Here is a 20,035-nt window from a genome sequence, read left to right as displayed (position 1 = left end):
ACTATGCAGATCACAAAGTGCAAATAGTGTAAATAGGTCAGTGGGTTACTGATTTTGAAAGACAGATTTTTGGTTGCTTGTAGTTTAGAAGTTAAAATCCTAACATAGAACAGTGAGTTATTGTCATCTAAGAGCTGCATGCAAACTGCAAGGTACAAATTAGAGCATTATCTTTTTTCCCCCAGTCTTCGATTATCCTAATGTTGCAAAAAGTGTTCATTTGGATAGAAATCAATACTGATTATTAAAGAGAACCTCCAACCATGGTATTACGTTTTAAATTCTGAGTTTGTGTTTGTCAAGAACAATCACTATTAAATTATACTGCCCACTAGTATTGTTGTCATGTGACTTTTACACCTTTAAGTCCTTTGTCTGAGGTAACATTTCTTATGCAGTGATTTACACATGTATAATTGATTGTCTTTGTGTAGTCCGTGTGATCTAAAGTGCTCTGAAACCCTACACTGGATTGAGTGGCGCTGTAAATCAAATTAAATGCATCTGAGAGAGAGTGTGGTTATGGAGACTTGAGGGGCACTGTTAAAGGGTGGAATTGAGGGACTCTGTGGCAGAGGTGGTCATGGGGCACCAACAAACACTATTGCACAGGGCACCACCAGCGCTAAAGCGGGCCCTGCCCTTGAGGCCAGTCTGCCTCACCCATTGGTATCGCTTTTGGCCTTGTTTCAGCAGTAGTAGCTGGAACTCACCAGTGATTGGCAATACAGGATTTGCACGCACACTAAACTAAGTTCGCAAACTTCACATTCTCTCTGCTTCACGCAGAAGCACTTTTAAGATGTGCTGCCTGCTTTTGGGCCACTGGAATTATGCAGCAAAAGAAGACAAAATGACACCGCAGTTTTGACTAAATTATGCAGCAAAAAAGGCTGCAACGTAATGCAGTATATTTACTGACACTTAATTATTTTGACATTTTTACACATGCTAACAATCTCTGGAAAGATTTTGCCTTATTAGTACTAGTGTAACATACAAATACAGCAGTGAGAAAGATGATCAGTCAACCTTTGCAAAGGGCCGTCCACTGGGCAGCAGCACAAGTCACATTTTTTAGTAACGTTTGATCCGTTTGAGCTAAAAACAATTTATTAGTTAAAATTGTCAGATAATGTAGCAGATGTTGTATTATGTGGCAAATATGGCAGAGTCATAATTATATAGAAAGATTCTGCAAACTAGGATATTTTCCCATTCATGTTTGAACTGCTCTTGTGTAAAAAGGGAGAAGTGCTGAGAACAGAATCTCCATGGATCACAGACAAATGGTTTGTGCTTCCACTTTTACGCGTATTTGGGACATTCTATGATTGGAAATAGGTCTGTATACATATCTATGTGCATGTGCACAGTGTGGATGATAGTAACATTGTAAAAAGGCTGAGTGGTGCTTTAATTAGAAGAGCTATGTAAAGAACTGTTGTAAATGAATCTAGGACCCTAGTATAAATTTTACCGATTCATGCCCTTATATAGATACGGATTATCCTATCCTTATGTAGGCATAGAAATCATTACCATATTTAGACTGAGCATATGCAGCCCAAATACGGCATGGCTACTTCCACTATGTTCCAAGAATCAGCAACGATTTCTTAGAGAAACTCGCCTTCAGCAGCTAGGGACATCCCCTTGCCTGAATACTAATTTATCTAGGAAATCATGGAGTTTTCGAAGAACTAAGTCTTCTATGACATTATTAAGTCCAATCACACGTCAAACTCAGCACCTTCATAGTATAAATATGCCTAGATTTGCCCAAGCAGACACACGGTGGTTTGGAGCAGATCGACTAACTACTTGCCCGACGCCCTGCAAACAGCAAGTGCTGAAGGAAGCCGACCCTCCAGCTGACGCACTGAGAGACTCTGTCTTTTCTCCTGCCGAGAAATCCAGCTCCAGTGTTTCTAGGCTACCCTTGCGGGTTACTGGGAAATCGAGTCCTGAGAGAGAGATACAAGACCTCCTTCATTCTAAACCACAGTACGGAGTTGATTAGACCCATTGAGAATTCTTGATTAGATTCCTGGCAGAAAATACTAAACTTAAACTACTCCTCACTTACTTCTTCCCTTGTGCTAGGCTTAGGTCAGGTACACCGGGGTAGGCGTATTTTAGAAGCACCAGTTGAGTACTTTTAGCCATCATTTTAACACTGTATGTATTTTATCCGTTTTAAGGCAACTTATGGCTTAGAAACCATATAATGCTTTTACAGTACTACTTTATAATACTGTTCGTATTATATACTCTGTACTTTATTACCAGTATTACGATTGTAGCAGTACATTCCTTATGCTTGAGAAAGAAGACTGTTCAATAAATACTTTTTATTGAAAACGCCCGTCTCTCTATTTTCTCAGCCCCTCTGGTGAAACGAAGCATGCACGAAGGACTGAGTAAAATAGCTATCTATTGTTTCCGCGACTCTAGAGATTGATTTCTTATTCTTGGAAAACAAAGTTGTCATGTTTATGCGGTTGTCAGAAACTAATCTCTTCTTGTGAATTCGAGAACGTTTCTAGTGACCTCTGAGCTAGCTGGCACTCACAATTAAGTCTAATAGATTCGGTAGAGACCTAGTCGACCTCAGTCCTACGTCTAAGTTACAGGATTTATTATTCCAATGCGCAGAGCCTATTGGGAATATAGGAACTACACTACATGGCGTCCAACGTTTGGTAGGCGATAATTTAACGCTAGATACTAGAGTAACTCAGTCGTGCTTTTCACACAGACACCTTTCTCCCGTAAAGACTCCAATAGACGTCTGGAGTGGGTGAAAGGCTAAATATGCGCCAAAACTGAGTAGGACGAAAAATTCTATGTATTCGTTTTTGGTTTGTTCAACGTTGAAGGATACAGTGTTCCAAAATATTGTGCACCTACTCTTTGTTTCCTTGACACTTGTTCTGCAAACTCTTCAATCAGTAAAAATTATGGTTACTGACGAAGAATTAGCTGCAGCAGCAGTATAAGCAGATTTAGATGACAGAAATAGGCTACAGAATGACTTGGATGCTATAATCATTCCGGTAAACGTAAGGAAAACTATAACTTACAAACTCATAAACAATGGAGTATCATCGAGAGGTGGTAAAGTAATATTTGTTATAGAGGCGCATGAATATCGGCAGACAGAGGTATTCTATTCATGAACTCACTTTCCTCCAGCAGATGGAGGAACACACGTGTTTCACTACTACAAAGTAGAGGAACCTCCCGAGGAATATGTTCCTTACGAGGACGTTGAAATTCCATTAACTTACCAAGAGCATCAGCTCTGGTTTAAAGGCACCCTAAAACATGAAAATCACATTACCAGGCTCGGTCCACTGGGTAGACCAGGAGCTACATGGCCGGTACTAGCCAGCTATACACCACATCCTGACATAGAAAATATGACAGGTCGAGAACTGTTAGCTCAGCTGAAACAGTTCATCAAAATACATAGACAATTGGTTCAATATGTTATGCGGACCTTAACAGTACAACCTACTGTAAGGATTCCACAGCACAACCTTCGTCAGGGGAACACAAACAAAATCACACCACAGACTATACAATCAGCCATTGGTAAAATGCCTGCCAAAAGGGAACACATTCCGTTTTGGTTAGCACAAAAAATTTCTCAAATTGAGACAGTATTCCCTGATAGTACACCTCATGAGAAACACAGAATTCTGACAATCTATTTACCAATGGGGATAGCACTACATGTGGAGGTCTGTGACACTTGGGGTACAGTCTTTGCTTCAATCTACACAAAAACACATGGTGTACCGTCCATGGTGGTTATACCAGACGTTCTGAGACAGATTCAAAATTAATACGGTCCAGAACCGGCCTTAAATCTAGGTATGAAATTACTGAAAGATTTCAAACAGGTCTCGGCTATACTATTAGCCAACATCAAAGGTGAAGCAGCATCCGTGGCAATCCGCCAGAAGTTAAAAGAAACAGATATAGCAGATCAACCATATGAGCTTGCAAGAATTATTGAAAAATCATATGAAGAACTAGGAAGAGATAGTTTGGGAGGGAAACCATTAAAACCCCAGCTAACTGAAAATCCTGAAAAGGTATTTATTAAAAATAATCTCACTACTCCCAAAAAGAAGGGGGAAAATACTAAACAGACACTTCGTAAAGAGAAATATTCTCAGTCCAGAGGAAGATCTCCCCAAAAGGGAGATAGGTCTCCCCAACGGGAACCCTCTGAAAGAAGGTATGACCTTAGAAATAGGGATACTTTAAGAAAGCCTGATAGATATCAAGATACTGATACTTGTTCCTCTTGTACCTTTCAGACTTCTACGCAGAAATCCGAGAGGAGAGGACGATCAGAACAGAAAGAGGAACGCGTGAAGTCCAAAGAAGAACAGCACGTTCCAAAAAATAAGAAAACCCAATTCACAAAAAACAAGGTAGCAAGCATAAAGATCAGACATGCCGAGGATCTTGAGGACACAACTCAAGAACGGGGAGTGGGCCCAGACAATGCTAGACAGCGCAGTAGAAGTCACAATAGTTCACAGGATCCTGATGGATCATCTGGAGACAGTGGACTTGAATGAATGCATTCAGGTTGAAACTGCCGACACCAAGGTTAGTGTACCTCACAAGTTATATGAAATAACACTCCGGATGGAGGGGGACATAACTAGAAAAATAAAGGCACTCTTTTGTGAGAAGCTCTCTAATGGCTATGACATACTTCTAGCTGAAAAAGACTGGCCACCTGAATTAGTTAGGGAGTGCCCACATGGCGAGGAAGTAATTATGCCAGCCTTCTCAAATCACATTCCTATTCATAAAAAATACACATATGCCAGAAAATGGGCTGTCGCCCAAGGTCCAGCATTATATAAAAATCATACAGGATGGGATGAGGATTCCCCTCGCCATAAAATCCAGTTAAAAAATCAACCTACTGCACAAAGGCAATATCCAGTTAAGCAAGAAGCTAAGAAACAAGTCAGGGAGATGTTAAATCAACTTTAATACCAAGGGGTGATTGAAACATGCACCTCGTCAATGAACAATCCTTTGTTTCCTGTCTCCAAACCAGACAATTCATATCGTCTAGTTTTGGATTACAGACACTTAAACTCCTGTTGCAAAACATTTGCAGTACAAAATGCACATAGTGCAGCACTGATGAATAACATTGTGTGGAAAAAATATAAAACCACATTAGACATTTCAAATGGGTTTTTCTGTCAAAACATTGCACCTGAAAGCAGGCATTTGACCGCTTTCTCAATTATGGGGACACAGCGACAATTTTGCCGTCCCCCCAGGGATTCAAGAATAGTCCAGGGTTATTTTCAGCCAGAGTAACAGAGTTACTACAAACGTACGATGATGAGGCATTATCACATGTCAATGACATCTATCTTACAGATGATGATTTGGACGTGCACTTGAAAAAGAGTGAACACCATAATACTTGGGTTTGCTTCTGAAGGGTACAAATTCAATTTTAAGAAATCACGAATTGCCCACCTTAACGTCCTATTCTTAGGATATGAGTTATCAAGTGAAGGCAAAAGCCTGGAAGCAAACTTTCTAGAGAAATGTGCGCTGCTCCAAACTCCAAGAACGCTGAAGAACTTACAGTCAATTCTAGGTTTCCTAAATTTTGGAAGAACATATGTTCTGAATTACGCAGAAAGGGTTAAACCTCTCTACGAACTAATCAAACCTGATTTCAAACCAACTAATTGGACTAAAACGCACACAGAAATGTTGCGTTCAGTGCAAACAGACATGTTAGCAAAAACACAATTAGATACACGTGATAATACACGCAACCTTGTGATCCGAATCATCCCAGGGAGATACACGTACCTGACTTTTAATGAAGGTGAACAGGTATCAATAGCATACAAATACACACAAGCGGAAATAAAATTCACTTCTACAGAAACAATTCTTACAGCGGTTCAAACTGCAGTAGCAAAGGAGAGAGCCCTGGCACAGGGTCAACGCATAATGATCGTTACACCTGTACCTGCCTTAGAGGCAGTGACAAAAGCAAGCATTCCCAATGCAAAAACTTTACATCCAAGATGGATACAATGGGATAACTCTCTTGCTGCAACAGACGTTGAATACGTGTTTGACCCCTCCTTAAAAACACAAGAATTCCTACAATACGAGTACGAATGACCCTGCCGACCGAGATTCTGCCTCTAGAACATTACGGATGTATAATCTATACAGACGTATCAGCGCAGCCCGCAGTTGGGGGTAAACAAGCCTATAGTGCTGCATGCGCGATCGTTAAAGGTCGGTGGTGCGAAGGTAAATTCAGACCTATGGTCACTAAAACTCAATCACTCGGAGACTGTACAGCTCAGCGAGCTGAACTACAAGCTTTCAAGATGGCACTTGAAAATACCGATCGTGAATTCCCCACACTAATAGTGTGCGATTCGTATTTCTGCGTTGAATCTTACAACAAACACTTGCAGAACTGGGTTCAAAACGGTTTCAAAAATTCAAAAGGTGGCACAATTAAGCATAAAACGCTTTGGGAACAAGTAGTTCTTTTCCAGAAAGAACTACAAAAGACTCACATGATTCATTCACTGAGTCATCAACGTGATGGCGTTCACGTTACAGGGAATTCATTGGCTGATGAAGCCGCGAAGGCAGCGGTGCAAACGGCTTCCGTAGCTACAATCACTCGTTCGAAAAGAGTAATAGATGGTGAAACGTTACTAGCAGTAAAAATCTCAATGGAAGGCAGCTATGCAGCATTACCTCTAAACTATCCACTCACAAAAACATAAATAATTGAAACAAACTCCGTTCCTTTTGCTCAAATCCCTGGAGTGGGGGACAGAGTAATTCCAAACAGGAATCAGAGAGCTGCTTTGGTACACAAAGCACATATGGGAGAGGGTCTGAGACATCAAGGGATCTTGAAATCTCTAATAGAATTAGAAAAGATGTACTGGTGGCCGGGACTGGGATTTGATGTGTACAATTTCGCAATTTATTGCCCTAACTGCAACAGAAATCAGAGCAGCGAAAGCCACCAGATACCTGACTACAGAGTAGCCAGCCCTTTTCAGATACCATTGCTAGACAACATTAGACTATCTACACGCAAACGTTATATTGAATGGATGCGGTCCCACAACTACTAGGACAAGATGTATTTGGATGTGGCCCCAGCGCTCGGCTGACTCCAGAACTGTTATAAAGGATTTGTCTTTATCGGCACATACGCAATAGGCACGCTACATTCTGACCAGGGTCCTGCATTCAGCTCTCGAGCTTACAAGGAGCCCATGGCTAGTTTGGGAGTTGCATTGCGGTATTCTAGTCCCTTCCATCCTGAGGGTAATGCAGTAGTGGAAAGAAAAAAACGTGACATAAAGCAATCCATAACAGCTAAGGTATTAGGTTCGGGTGATGGATGGGTCAAACATCTAATAAGTGTCCAACGTAGTCTTAACAATCTGCCAAGAAATTCTCTGGGTGGAATCACTCCGTATGAATTACTGTTTGGTACTAGAATGTTATTCGAAGACCTTGATTGTCAAACTTCAGTGGTGGAACAAAAACCCTTTGATGTCAAAGATCGCTTGGCTGTTTTACAGGACTTAAATGAAACGAGAAGAAGTCTAAGTAACACATCACAAAAGCCAACATCCACTGAAGAAAAACCACCTATCCCAGCAAGACCTGTCTGGATTCCAAAGATTGGGGATCTAGTCAGAGAGAAGATCGCGGTGAAGAAGGAATTTGGGCCTTCATACAGGAAAGCAGTACCTATCTTGGCAATTCAAGGAACAAGATCAGTAGTACTACCGCCCCTTGCTGGAAAAAGGGAGAACAGAGTTGTATCCATTGACCTGCTCAAACCACAATATGTGACCGCCTGGACCTCTTCCTTAACGGTCGCTCCCCCACGCTCCCTGGATCCAGCTCGTGATCCTCACTATAGCGCCCACAGCTGAAGCACATTGTTGCTCATAATCGCCTTGCAGTTTCTGGTATCGTAGCATTATTTAATTAATAGCGTTTTGAGATCGTATTATTATTTATGTAATCGCGCTCTGGGATCGCAGCATTATTTATTTGATTGCGCTCTCACCCGGATACTCTGAAATAGCGCGCTGTTAATCTTTGTGCATTCCCTGTGATTACAAGTACTGTACTGTGCCCTGTTTCGCTTTCTATTTCGCCCACCATCTTGTTGTTGTGCTTTCCCCTGGCCCGCCTCCCCGCTACCGCCTCCCAGCTGCCCCTCCCACCCACGAATAGAGGGCTCACCACCTCCCCTGCATTACTGTGACCGCCTGGACCTCTTCCTTAACGGTCGCTCCCCCACGCTCCCTGGATCCAGCTCGTGATCCTCACTATAGCGCCCACAGCTGAAGCACATTGTTGCTCATAATCGCCTTGCAGTTTCTGGTATCGTAGCATTATTTAATTAATAGCGCTTTGAGATCGTAATATTATTTATTTAATCGCGCTCTGGGATCGCAGCATTATTTATTTGATTGCACTCTCACCCGGATACTCTGAAATAGCGCGCTGTTAATCTTTGTGCATTCCCTGTGATTACAAGTACTGTACTGTGCCCTGTTTCGCTTTCTATTTCGCCCACCATCTTGTTGTTGTGCTTTCCCCTGGCCCGCCTCCCCACTACCGCCTCCCAGCTGCCCCTCCCACCCACGAATAGAGGGCTCACCACCTCCCCTGCATTACTGTGACCGCCTGGACCTCTTCCTTAACGGTCGCTCCCCCACGCTCCCTGGATCCAGCTCGTGATCCTCACTATAGCGCCCACAGCTGAAGCACATTGTTGCTCATAATCGCCTTGCAGTTTCTGGTATCGTAGCATTATTTAATTAATAGCGCTTTGAGATCGTATTATTATTTATTTAATCGCGCTCTGGGATCGCAGCATTATTTATTTGATTGCGCTCTCACCCGGATACTCTGAAATAGCGCGCTGTTAATCTTTGTGCATTCCCTGTGATTACAAGTACTGTACTGTGCCCTGTTTCGCTTTCTATTTCGCCCACCATCTTGTTGTTGTGCTTTCCCCTGGCCCGCCTCCCCGCTACCGCCTCCCAGCTGACCCTCCCACGCTCCGCCCCCCTCCAATACCCATTTGAGACAGATGACTCAACGCGCAGCATCCACGCGCAGCGGTCGCGCCGAAGGTGCGCCAAAGGTAAGCCCGTCTACGCCCGTCCGCGCCTGGACCGCGCCCAGCGCTAGACCCCCTGGCCCCCGCCGTACCCAGCCCACTAGAGTCACATATGATGCCGCAACTCTCCTCGCCCTCAACCCCGGACGCGCACCGCAATGCTGCGAAGCCACCCCAGGACGTACCCACGGCCCATTCGCCTGCCTCTCCTGCAAGTTCAACTGCTTCAGGACCCTCACCAAATCCACTTCATCCACACACAGCTCCGGCTCTAACCGCCTGAAGTACATCCTGCTCAACACCCGCTCGGTCCACAGACACTCAACGGAACTCTGGGACCTACTCGACACTGCGTCACCGGACATCGCCTTCCTTACAGAAACATGGATGAACACATCATCAGCACCCGACATCGCCATAGCCATACCGGACGCTTACAAGATTACCCGTAAAGACCGCACCAATCAAACAGGAGGAGGCATCGCCATCATCCATAAGAACACCATCAAAATCACGACCAGCTCCGATGACAATCTTGCAACCGCCGAACATCTCCACTTTCAGATCCACACCGACCCTAGGACCACACTTAGAGGCACCCTCATCTACAGGCCTCCAGGTACCCGCAGTCAATTCAGCGATGACATCACCGACTTCGTCAGCCCACATGCCCTCGCCTCCGAGAACTACATTATTTTAGGAGACTTCAACTACCACCTTGAAAACAAACACGACAGCAACACCACCACCCTTCTGGACAACCTGGCCAATCTCGGACTCAAACAACTTGTTGACACCCCCACCCATGTAGCCGGACACACGCTCGAACCTATCTTCACCTCCTGCAAGCACATCTCCTTCGATCGCACCACAGCTCTCCACTGGACGGACCACAGCTGTGTTCACTTCAGCTACAAAACCACCCTGACCCACAACCGCCCACAACATATTCCTCTGAGAAACTGGAACAAAATCACCTCCAACCAACTCCTCACATCACTCAACCAAAACCCTCCCACCCTCTCATTGGACCCAAACCAAGCGGCCACCAATCTCAAGCAATGGATCACCCACAGTGCTGACGAATTAGCACCCCTGAAAAAACACCAGATCAAATCAGCCAGCAAAAAGGCTCCCTGGTTCAATGATGACCTTAAAAAATCCAAGAAGCTATGCCGCACCATGGAGAAAACATGGAGAAAAAACCCAACCACCGACAACATGTCCACCCTCAAGGCAGCCACCCGCAAACACCACCAACTGATTCGATCCGCCAAGAAATCAGCATTCAAGGATCGTCTCGACAACAACACTCACAACAGCAAGGTACTTTTCAACATCGTCAAAGAATTCACCAACCCCACCGCAGCATCTAACGACATCACTCCCTCCCAAGACCTCTGCGATGCGTTATCCTCCTTCTTTTACAACAAAATTGCCGACATCCACAACAGCTTCGAGAATACTCCCGGCACTCAACCCTCCCCACCCCCCTCAAATCCTACTTCGCCAACTAACAACCTTACCACCTGGAACCCAATCACCACTGAAGACACCATCCGCCTAATGAACTCCATCCACTCTGGCTCGCCTACTGACCCCTGCCCCCACCACATCTTCAACAAGGCGGACTCCATCATTGCACCCCATCTCCGTGATGTCATCAACTGCTCGTTCAACTCTGCCACCTTTCCAGAAAGCTGGAAACACGCCGAACTCAGCGCCCTTCTGAAGAAACCCACAGCAGACCCCTCTGAACTTAAAAACTACCGACCCATATCCCTCCTCCCATTCCCGGCCAAAGTCATCGAGAAAGCCGTCAACAACCAGCTCGCCGCCTTCGTTGAATCCAACAACTCCCTCGATCCATCTCAATCCGGGTTCCGAGCCAAACACAGCACCGAAACCGCCCTCATTGCAGCGACTGACGACATCCGAACACTACTGGACAACGGTGAAACAGTGGCCCTCAATCTACTCGACCTCTCCGCCGCTTTCGACACAGTCTGCCACAGCACCCTTATACAACGCCTCAGCAACATCGGAATACAAGGAAAAGCCTTGGACTGGATCACCTCATTCCTCGCTGGAAGAACTCAAAGAGTCCGACTTCCCCCATTCAACTCTGAGGCCACTGAAGTCATCTGTGGCGTACCACAAGGATCGTCACTCAGTCCCACCCTCTTCAACGTTTACATGAGACCACTCGCCTCCATCGCGCGTCAAAACAACCTTAACATCATCTCTTACGCCGACGACACCCAGCTAATCCTTTCCCTCACCAAAGACCCTAACACCGCCAAAACCAATCTTCACGAAGGCATGAAAGAAGTAGCCGAATGGATGAAACATAGCCGCCTAAAACTCAACTCAGACAAAACGGAGGTGCTCATCCTAGGATCTTCCCCCTCTGCCTGGGACGACTCTTGGTGGCCTTCCGCACTGGGCACAGCACCCACACCCACAGACCATGCACGTAACTTTGGCTTCATCCTAGACTCCTCTCTCTCGATGTCCAGACAAGTCAACGCAGTCTCATCCTCCTGCTTCAACGTACTTCGCATTCTCAAAAAGATCTTCCGTTGGATCCCCCTCGAGACAAGAAAGACTGTCACCCACGCACTGGTCACGAGTCGACTGGATTATGGTAACACACTATACGCCGAAATCACAGCAAAATTACAGAAAAAACTCCAACGCATCCAAAACGCATCAGCGAGACTCATATTAGACATCCCTCGCCAAGATCACATCACCGGACACCTAAAAGACCTCCACTGGCTTCCCATCAACAAAAGAATTACATTCCGTCTTCTCACCCACTCACACAAGGCCCTCTACAATCTAGGACTCGAATGCCTCAACACTCGACTGTCCTTCTACAAACCCACCCGCCAATTAAGATCATCCAATCAAGCCCTCGCCGCTGTCCCGCGCATCCGAAAAACCACCATGGGTGGCAGATCCTTCTCCTTCCTTGCTGCCAAGACCTGGAACTCACTCCCCACTCACCTCCGCCTTACTCAAAACCACATCTCCTTCAGAAAAGAACTTAAAACCTGGCTATTCGACAAATAATGAACCCCTTACCCAAGTGCCTTGAGACCCTCTGGGTGAGCAGTGCGCTATACAAATACCCGAACTTGAACTTGAACTTGGCCAATAATAAGTAGTAGGCCCAGTGGACTCCCAAGAAGTAGCAGAAGACCAAATCTCGCTACTATTCAAGAGGTTCAAACTGAAAGACTTATCACCTTCGATAAACCTGCAGTGAGAAAAGAAGGACTATGCAACAAAACCATTGAACTCGTGCCTCTTGAGACCCAAATAACAGTTTGTCAAGAAACTCCTGTCTACAATGATGTAGCCTCTGACTATACAAAAATGACAAAGGAAGAAGCAGCTCCAAAGATTAATAACAATCCTGATGCAATTCCAACAATTGACAGAACTGCCGCTGGCTATTTTATCAACTTTGATAACTTTTCTGAGGATCCCAGTGAGCCCGAAGAGGAGCCAGCAAATAAAACTTTCAACGTAAAAATAAAATAACTCTTTCATCAACTTGAGCAAGTATATCTGGTTTCACCATGGATTGAATTTTGGATTGTGTTAGGAGTACTTTTCCTCCTCCTCTGGCTCATTCTGGTTTTGAGCTTGGGAAGAATGATAGATGGAAAATATAATACAATGGACACAGCAAGTCAGGAAATCAACTTGGTCCTGAAACCTCTTAAATCTTCCCATCGTGAAAGAAGAGATCTGTCATCAGTGAACATCACAGCCGTTCCTATACCTTGTGGTATAGCATGGGACAAAACTGAGTATGACATCTATGGCCCGGTAGAGCTTTTGAAGATTCTGCACCAGTTCAAGATCTCTTTAACCCCTTCCATGCTCATGACGAGCTCAGCTCGTCATGCAGTACACTGCTCGTGTGCTCATGACGAGCTGAGCTCGTCATGAACAAAGGGATTTAAGGAAGTTCAGCACCAAGCGAGAATTGCTGTAGCATTGAAGGTGTTAAGAGACTTTGTATCACCAAACACATTTTCTGATGATTAATAATATGATGATTAATAATATGATGTCAGATTTAGAGATGTCAGCTAAATTTACTGAACATGAATACTTACAAGGTTCATCGGATTATGAACAAATTTATTGTTTTAATCATTATGGTCACCATTATTTGCATAGATCTGCAAACCCTAGAAATGTTTATACATATAATCAATGGGAACACTGTCCAACGCCGCCAAAAGGCAGCTCAAAAAAGTTATATGAAAAGCTTCCTTACTTTACAGGATTTAATGTTACAAATCCAGAAACTTTTTATTTCAAAAATGAGAATAAAACAGGAATTAAAACAATGTTGACCAATACTAAACAAATTTATTCTGCAAACTTTTATGATCAGCTGTCTACATTAGGTTTTGACTTTTGGAAAGACAACATCGAGACAAAAACTGTCTGGGGCACAAAAGACCTGCAGGTGCAAGGTTTAGAAGCCCTGTTCAGAGCCTGCATTATACCATAACAAATAATGTTTTTAAATGACACTGTTCAACAAACTTCTTGTCTTGGCCTAGCTAAGATAAAAGAGTTAATTAAACCGTCTATACCTAAACCCACATCTTACAGTGATAATGCTACAGAAGAGGTGGTAGACGTACCCTATATTTTAAAACAGAACAGAACTAATCCTGATTGGAAAAAATAGTTAATCTGGCCCACAAACACTAATAACTGTCATGATAGATTCCTGAAAAAAACACAGGGGTTGACAATAAATAGGCCAGATCAAAGATACTCCCAGAGACAACATCCAGGGATAGTAACTACTTATAGTGTAGGAAAGCTATTCCTTGAGTGGCTACAGAAATCTACACTTCCGGAAATCAAACAACACTTATCTTTACTTAAAGAAGGCAATGATTTGCGAGATTTCATAATGGGGCCTCGCAAACCATGTCAAGAACGTTCATATACGCTGGTATATATGCTGCGTACAACGAGGCTTGGAAACTGACGCAAATAGAAACTGCAGAAAGAATACGAGAAATTTATCTTATTAATTTGGAGAAAACTCTCTCTGTAGTAGACAATGGGTTAACAACTCTGTCCTCCAGAATATATTCATTGGACAGCATTGTATCATCTGCAATTGACATAATAGAGCAGGACTTGCTAATGTTACAACATGGCCAGTCTCAATTACGTTCTATAATGCAGCTGGGCTGGTCGTAGCGAAATCTGCGTTCAGGCTATGTGCCATGGTGTCTAATCAACACAACGTAATTGTTTTCTGTATTTAATCTTACAGATAAACAAATATCTTTATTTATTTATAAAACAGCGTGCTTCACCCACAAAGCTTTGCATTCTTCCTCCCCTCGCTATCTGGCGAAGAAACTGAAATTGTCTGGAGACTCAAGACCTTCTCGGAATGCGGTAAAGTTCCTTCTTGAACCCCACTCCTTCAAAAGGAAAAAATTGTTGCCACAATCGTTCTCAGGTAATGCGGTGAGAATCTGGAACTCACTTCCTCCTTCGCTCCGTGCCATCACCTCCATCCAGATCTTCAAAGTGGACCTCAAATCTCTTTTATTCCAAAGACACTTTCAGAACTAATTCCCTCCTTCTCAGACCTCGCCAGGAAGTTCTTTAGTCATTGTTAATGTGTCACATATATTTATATTTTTGTTTGTACATCCTGTGCTTGCTGTGTTTGATATTGTGTTCCTTTTGCCTGTGTTGTTTTGATTCTATGGCCTGCTATTTTTCGCCAAGAAGTTCTTTAGTCATTGTAAAATTTGTCATATTTATTCTTATTTTTGCTTGTACAGTCTGTTCATACTGTGCTTGAGATTGTGTGCCTTTTTCTTGCGTCGCTTCGATTCTATGGCATGCTATTTTTGTTTGTTCCATTCCTGCAACAGTTCTCTCATGTAACGTAACTGGTTCTATTGTACATCGCTCTGACACCTTCGGGTAAAGTCTGCGCTTTATAAAAATGCATTAAATAAATAAATAAATAAGTGTGCGGGGGTTATGGAAGGCGTGCATTATGAAGTGTTTGAAAGCAGCTGTGTATCGTTTGTATACGTCGGTGGTTCCCAAACTGTGCGCCGCGGCTCCCTGGTGCGCCGTTAGGAGTAGCTAGGGGCGCCGCACATGATGTGGGAAGAGCTAGTGCTGAGGAAGCTTGTAATCATGTGAGACTGTAAACAATTAAAAAATGATGCATCTTTTTACGCCCCACCCTACCGTCAGCCTGAAGGCAGCAAGCAAAGCTTATTTAAATCACACACAGGGGTATTACAAATGCCACCAGTATGATAATAAATCATGGTTTGACCCAAGAGGGCACGGCCGCCATACGCGCGGCTACGTGCTTTCATGTAGCATCTGCCTATATTCGCAGCAATGACTGTTGAACTTTATTGCTGCCCGTGTTCTGTCCTGCCTCTGGGGAACATCTTCTCAAGAGACAAGTATGTTTGTTTCACACTAATACTCCCTGCTTCAAGTTACTTGTTACTTTAAGGTAAAGAAGGGGAACATGTCAAACGTGTGACCCCCAAGCAGCCCGTGTATTTTACCAGTCAGAAATTTCAGTGGGCAAACTCGCTGTGGAAATAGGCCGCATTCCAGACAGGATTCGTTTCCCGCCCGTCTGAACCTCAGCCAAGGCCTGGCAGGATGCGTGTAATAACCCCGTCACTGTAATAACCTGTTTCCTTCATAGCCTCCGTGAAAGTTCCTCATTCTTCCCTCCATATGTTTCTCCATGTTAGTGACAAGAAGAGTAAGGCCTCTCAAAGTAAATGAGCAAGTATTATGAAACCTTTAATAAGGTCTCTTGAATTGTATTGTAATTGCATAGATAAAGCGCTTACTACCTTGGACGAAACATCGCAGCTCAGACTGCAGCAACCTGGGCATCAGAGAGGCTGTTAAATCACCCCAGACTGGGCTGCCCACGTGTGTTTTATTTCTTGGATGAGAGAAATACAGCAGTTGGAAGGAATACACAGGGGTAGAACAAAGTGTGAAAGAATCAAAGGGGAAGAGAAGAAAAGCAGGATATAAAGGCAGAGACAGGGAGAAAAAGAATGTCTGAAGAGGAAAGGCAGCAACAAGAGGTTGAGAAACGAAAAGGATGAGGGAATAGAAGACGCTTTAGCTTTTTCATCATTGAACGTTTCCCAAAGCGTCATTAACAGACCATAAACAGATATAGCAGGGGTTGCAACAATGCAAGCTTCATTTAATGCACAGAACAGGCATGCATACGGCTGCTCTTTGGCTCTTTTTAGGGTTTCATACAGTGCATTCTGGGGCTTGTAGTTTGTCTTTTTTACATCATGATGAGTATTATCTCACAACTCATAGCAAGCAAGAGCTTTGTATCATTTCTCACTTAACAAATTATAGTTTTTATTAAACGACTGTTATATTTTAATTGTGTTACACATATAAATATAATACCTTCATCCCAATTCATTTCAGGGAGAAAACTGGAAGTACTCCAAAGGTCGGGCTTCCATCCCCCCACCGGTAAAAAAAAGTGACATGATGGGGAGCCACGGCCAGCTGCCAAATAGTTCAAGGGAGCCACAGGTCGAAAAAGTTTGGGGACAACTGGTATACGTTGTCTGTGTATGTATGGGCTGTGGTAGGAGCGCGTGTTCGAGTGCGCGCTCCGACTGATGACCCGGGCCGAGCGCAGGTGGCAGCCAGCAGCCTCTCTCCTCCGTGAGACGCCTCAGCCGGGCGCGAGATGGGCGGTGTCAGAGTGAGGGAGCACGTCAGTCTGAACCTCCACTCCCCTTTCTCAGTTAGACCGGTCTCACCTGTCTCCCGAAACCCGTGAGAAGCACTTCTGGCGGCCTGCCGCTGCTTGGGCGAGAACCGCGGGCAGGAACGAGTTCCCGCGGAGGGAACCTGGGGGAGCAAGTTGTGGGTTAGACGGTGTCCGCTTCCCGCCGGAGCAGTCCGCGGAAGAGCGCTTTTTCACCCATCCCACTCGTTTGTTGCATGCTCGGGGTCGATGTACTGGCGAAGTGGACTTCACTTTGTGGACCGAATCAAAACGGAGGTAAGGCGGCCCCTCTTGACTCAAAGGATGGCACCCCTCTCCCTTTACACCCCTTTTCGTAAGTTACTGTAACTTCTCCTGATCACCTGTGCCCTCTGGATACGCGGGAAGCGGTTTAGTAGACGGATTCGTTTTCACCCAGGCACACCAGGAAAACCGCAAAATAAACGAATTTCCGTAATCTCAGAGCGTGACGCACCACAGTTTACCAAAAACCTATAGTTGCTTCCCTTTTTTCCCTGTTTGTGGTAAAATGTGCACGCGCAAAATGACTATGCTATATTACACATACTTTATGTTGGAAAGGGTGTTTGTTGGGGTGTCACATCTTTCAGGGGGTAATTTAAGGCAACTTTCATTGCACGTTGATGCCATGTAGGGTGTTTGATTGTCTTTAAATCGTAAAATCGGTGGCGAAATGGTAGTCTCAGCGGTGAGGTTAAATCTCTGTAAACAAACTTGTGTAAGAGGCATGTCCGAATAGGCAGGGCGGGACCTACAGGGGTGTGTATTTCTATTTTTATTTTACACGTAGGTGGTACCCGTTGCCACGGTTGAGGGTGCGTGTGTGTTTATTATGGGCGTATTTTAGTGTTTCTGAGATTTTCCTACCAGCAATTTTGAATCCCCCAATTAAACGTATGTCTTGCGAGGGGTGAAAAGCATGGGCCTGTATTCCCTTGGTCCTTCAACATTTAAAATGAGACGTCACAACACAAGTCTGGTTTGTTTACCTATTATTCTTCAGTTGCGAAATGCAGTATAACCATCACCTAAAAGTTTTCTTTCTTTGTATTTAAAAATTCAAAGTTTAGAACATGGTGGTCTATGCCAAAGGATATTTCTTTACCGTATTAAACCCCCTTAAATTGATTCAGAACGCTATTAATATTTTAGCCGGCACTGTGCCACTTAAAGAAATTCACATTGCGTTCACAATGAACCTTTACACTGATCTGCGCCATGCTTCGCGCTCCTGGGACGGAGTCATCCACATAGCCTCCAGACTACCCCTTTGATTTGGGTTTCTTTGTCCACGGGAGTGTCCCGGTGGGATGGATGTCCATCACCCCGCCCTGCACACTGTGAACTCGGAGGGGCCGGAGCTTGTTCATAAGGCAACAGAAAGGGGGGAGCTGCAGCACAGAGGGTGTTCTGCACAACACAGCGTTAAAACAGATGGAGGAATAGGAACCCCTGCTTTGAAGGAGGCAGCCACAGAGGGGCAGTCGCCGGGTTTCCATTTAAGCACTGGCATCATCACGACATTCAATGGTAATCCCGTATTTAATCGCCACGGGGCACCTCTACTCCCACTCAGTTTCTTCACCCGGGTTCACAGTATGCATTTGTGTCCGGTGAGTTCACCAGTAGCTTGATTTGCAGTATACCCTGCTATCTCCGTATTTTTCCTACTTTGCACCGTACACTAACACATTATCACGAGCACAAAACTCTCAGTGCACCTTGATTCTGAAACGTATTACCCACTGTTGTGCTAGTACTGCTTTCACGTTTCATTGCTAAACGCTGCTCTGCTCCAGGTTGCAGCGTGTAATGGAATCTTAGTGCTGACTAAGTCACGCCCAAATAAGTTTTGCTTAGTCTAATTCAGTAGGAACCTGAAACCTTCCCTTTCCCTTTTCGTTAAATAGCACACGTTGAAGAAATTCCCTTATTATATAGGTCTGCAGGTTCAAATCCCAGAGGTGGTTTCATCATATTTTCTTACACGTGAGTTCAATAACATAAGTACCACTGAGTGTATCAATAACGGCGTAAAGGTAATTTACTCTAAAAATGCTATACAGCTATTTGCAAACCTCGCGCCCCTATATAGCCACTTTATAGAATAGGAAAACAAATAGGATCATGCTATGGAGCTCTGTAGTCTCTGTACGTGTCTCAAAAGAATCTAGGTAGGAAACGACAGCGCACCTGCGGGTTTACGTTGAAATCCCAGTAAGACATCTGAGGACCTTACCTTAGCCACTGATTTTTTTGATTTTTTTCGTCCTCGTCACGAGTGACCTGTAATAGGTGTGATATTTATCACATCTTATAAAATCAGACTCCACCAGTTTTTAGGGAGCAACTGAACTCACTACGTTTATAACATCAGTTTTCTGACGACTGAGTAGCAAACTTATAAGACTGGATTTGCTACTTCTTTTAGTTTTACAGAAGGTGTTCTAATAAGCAGCTTTGTAAAATGTATGACCACTTTTTGAAAACGTTGGATATCTGTATGAATACGACCAAGCACTTATTTGTTTTTATGTGACACTGGTTTGTAATTTATATATATTGAATGATTTTAATTATCAAATTCAGGGCTGGCTTTAGCGCTGGTGGAGCCCGGTGCCACAATCTTTTTTTGGTGCCTCTTCCTCATATGACCACCTCGGATTCCCTCACTTCCACCTTACGAAAGTGCTCCTCATCTCTCCACAGTCCCCCTGTCGGCTACATTTAATTATTTGTAAAGCGCTGATAAAGGCTGGCATTAATAATCCACTCCGCTATCCACATAAAATACAGATCTGTTCTTTGTAGCAGGCATATTAACTCTCTGCGCTACTAAAAGGCCAGTCAAAACTGCCACTAAACAAAACTCTATCTCTCTCGAATATTATCATAAGAGTTATCATGACATTTTTATTGCTGCCTGAAAGCTAGTCGCACAAGAACTTTGCAGCAGGTGCTTTTAAAGTGTACATTACTGCTAA

At 44.1% G+C, this 20,035-nt stretch overlaps 1 protein-coding gene across 2 annotated transcripts in view; it reads left to right on the top strand.

Annotated features, from left to right (window-relative positions):
* Positions 1 to 16,934: 16,934 nt before the first annotated feature.
* The window catches only part of LOC144829053 (MARVEL domain-containing protein 3-like), a 261,585-nt gene continuing 258,484 nt past the window's right edge, over positions 16,935 to 20,035 (top strand). For both annotated transcript variants that reach the window (XM_078687799.1, XM_078687798.1), the window contains exon 1: positions 16,935 to 17,306. The gene's annotated coding sequence lies outside the window, so the exon portion shown is untranslated. The remainder of the gene's footprint in view (positions 17,307 to 20,035) is intronic.

Source organism: Lissotriton helveticus, chromosome 4_1 (assembly GCF_964261635.1).
Source record: "Lissotriton helveticus chromosome 4_1, aLisHel1.1, whole genome shotgun sequence".
NCBI classification, from domain to species: Eukaryota; Metazoa; Chordata; class Amphibia; order Caudata; family Salamandridae; genus Lissotriton; species Lissotriton helveticus.
This window is presented reverse-complemented; position numbering and strand designations above follow the sequence as displayed.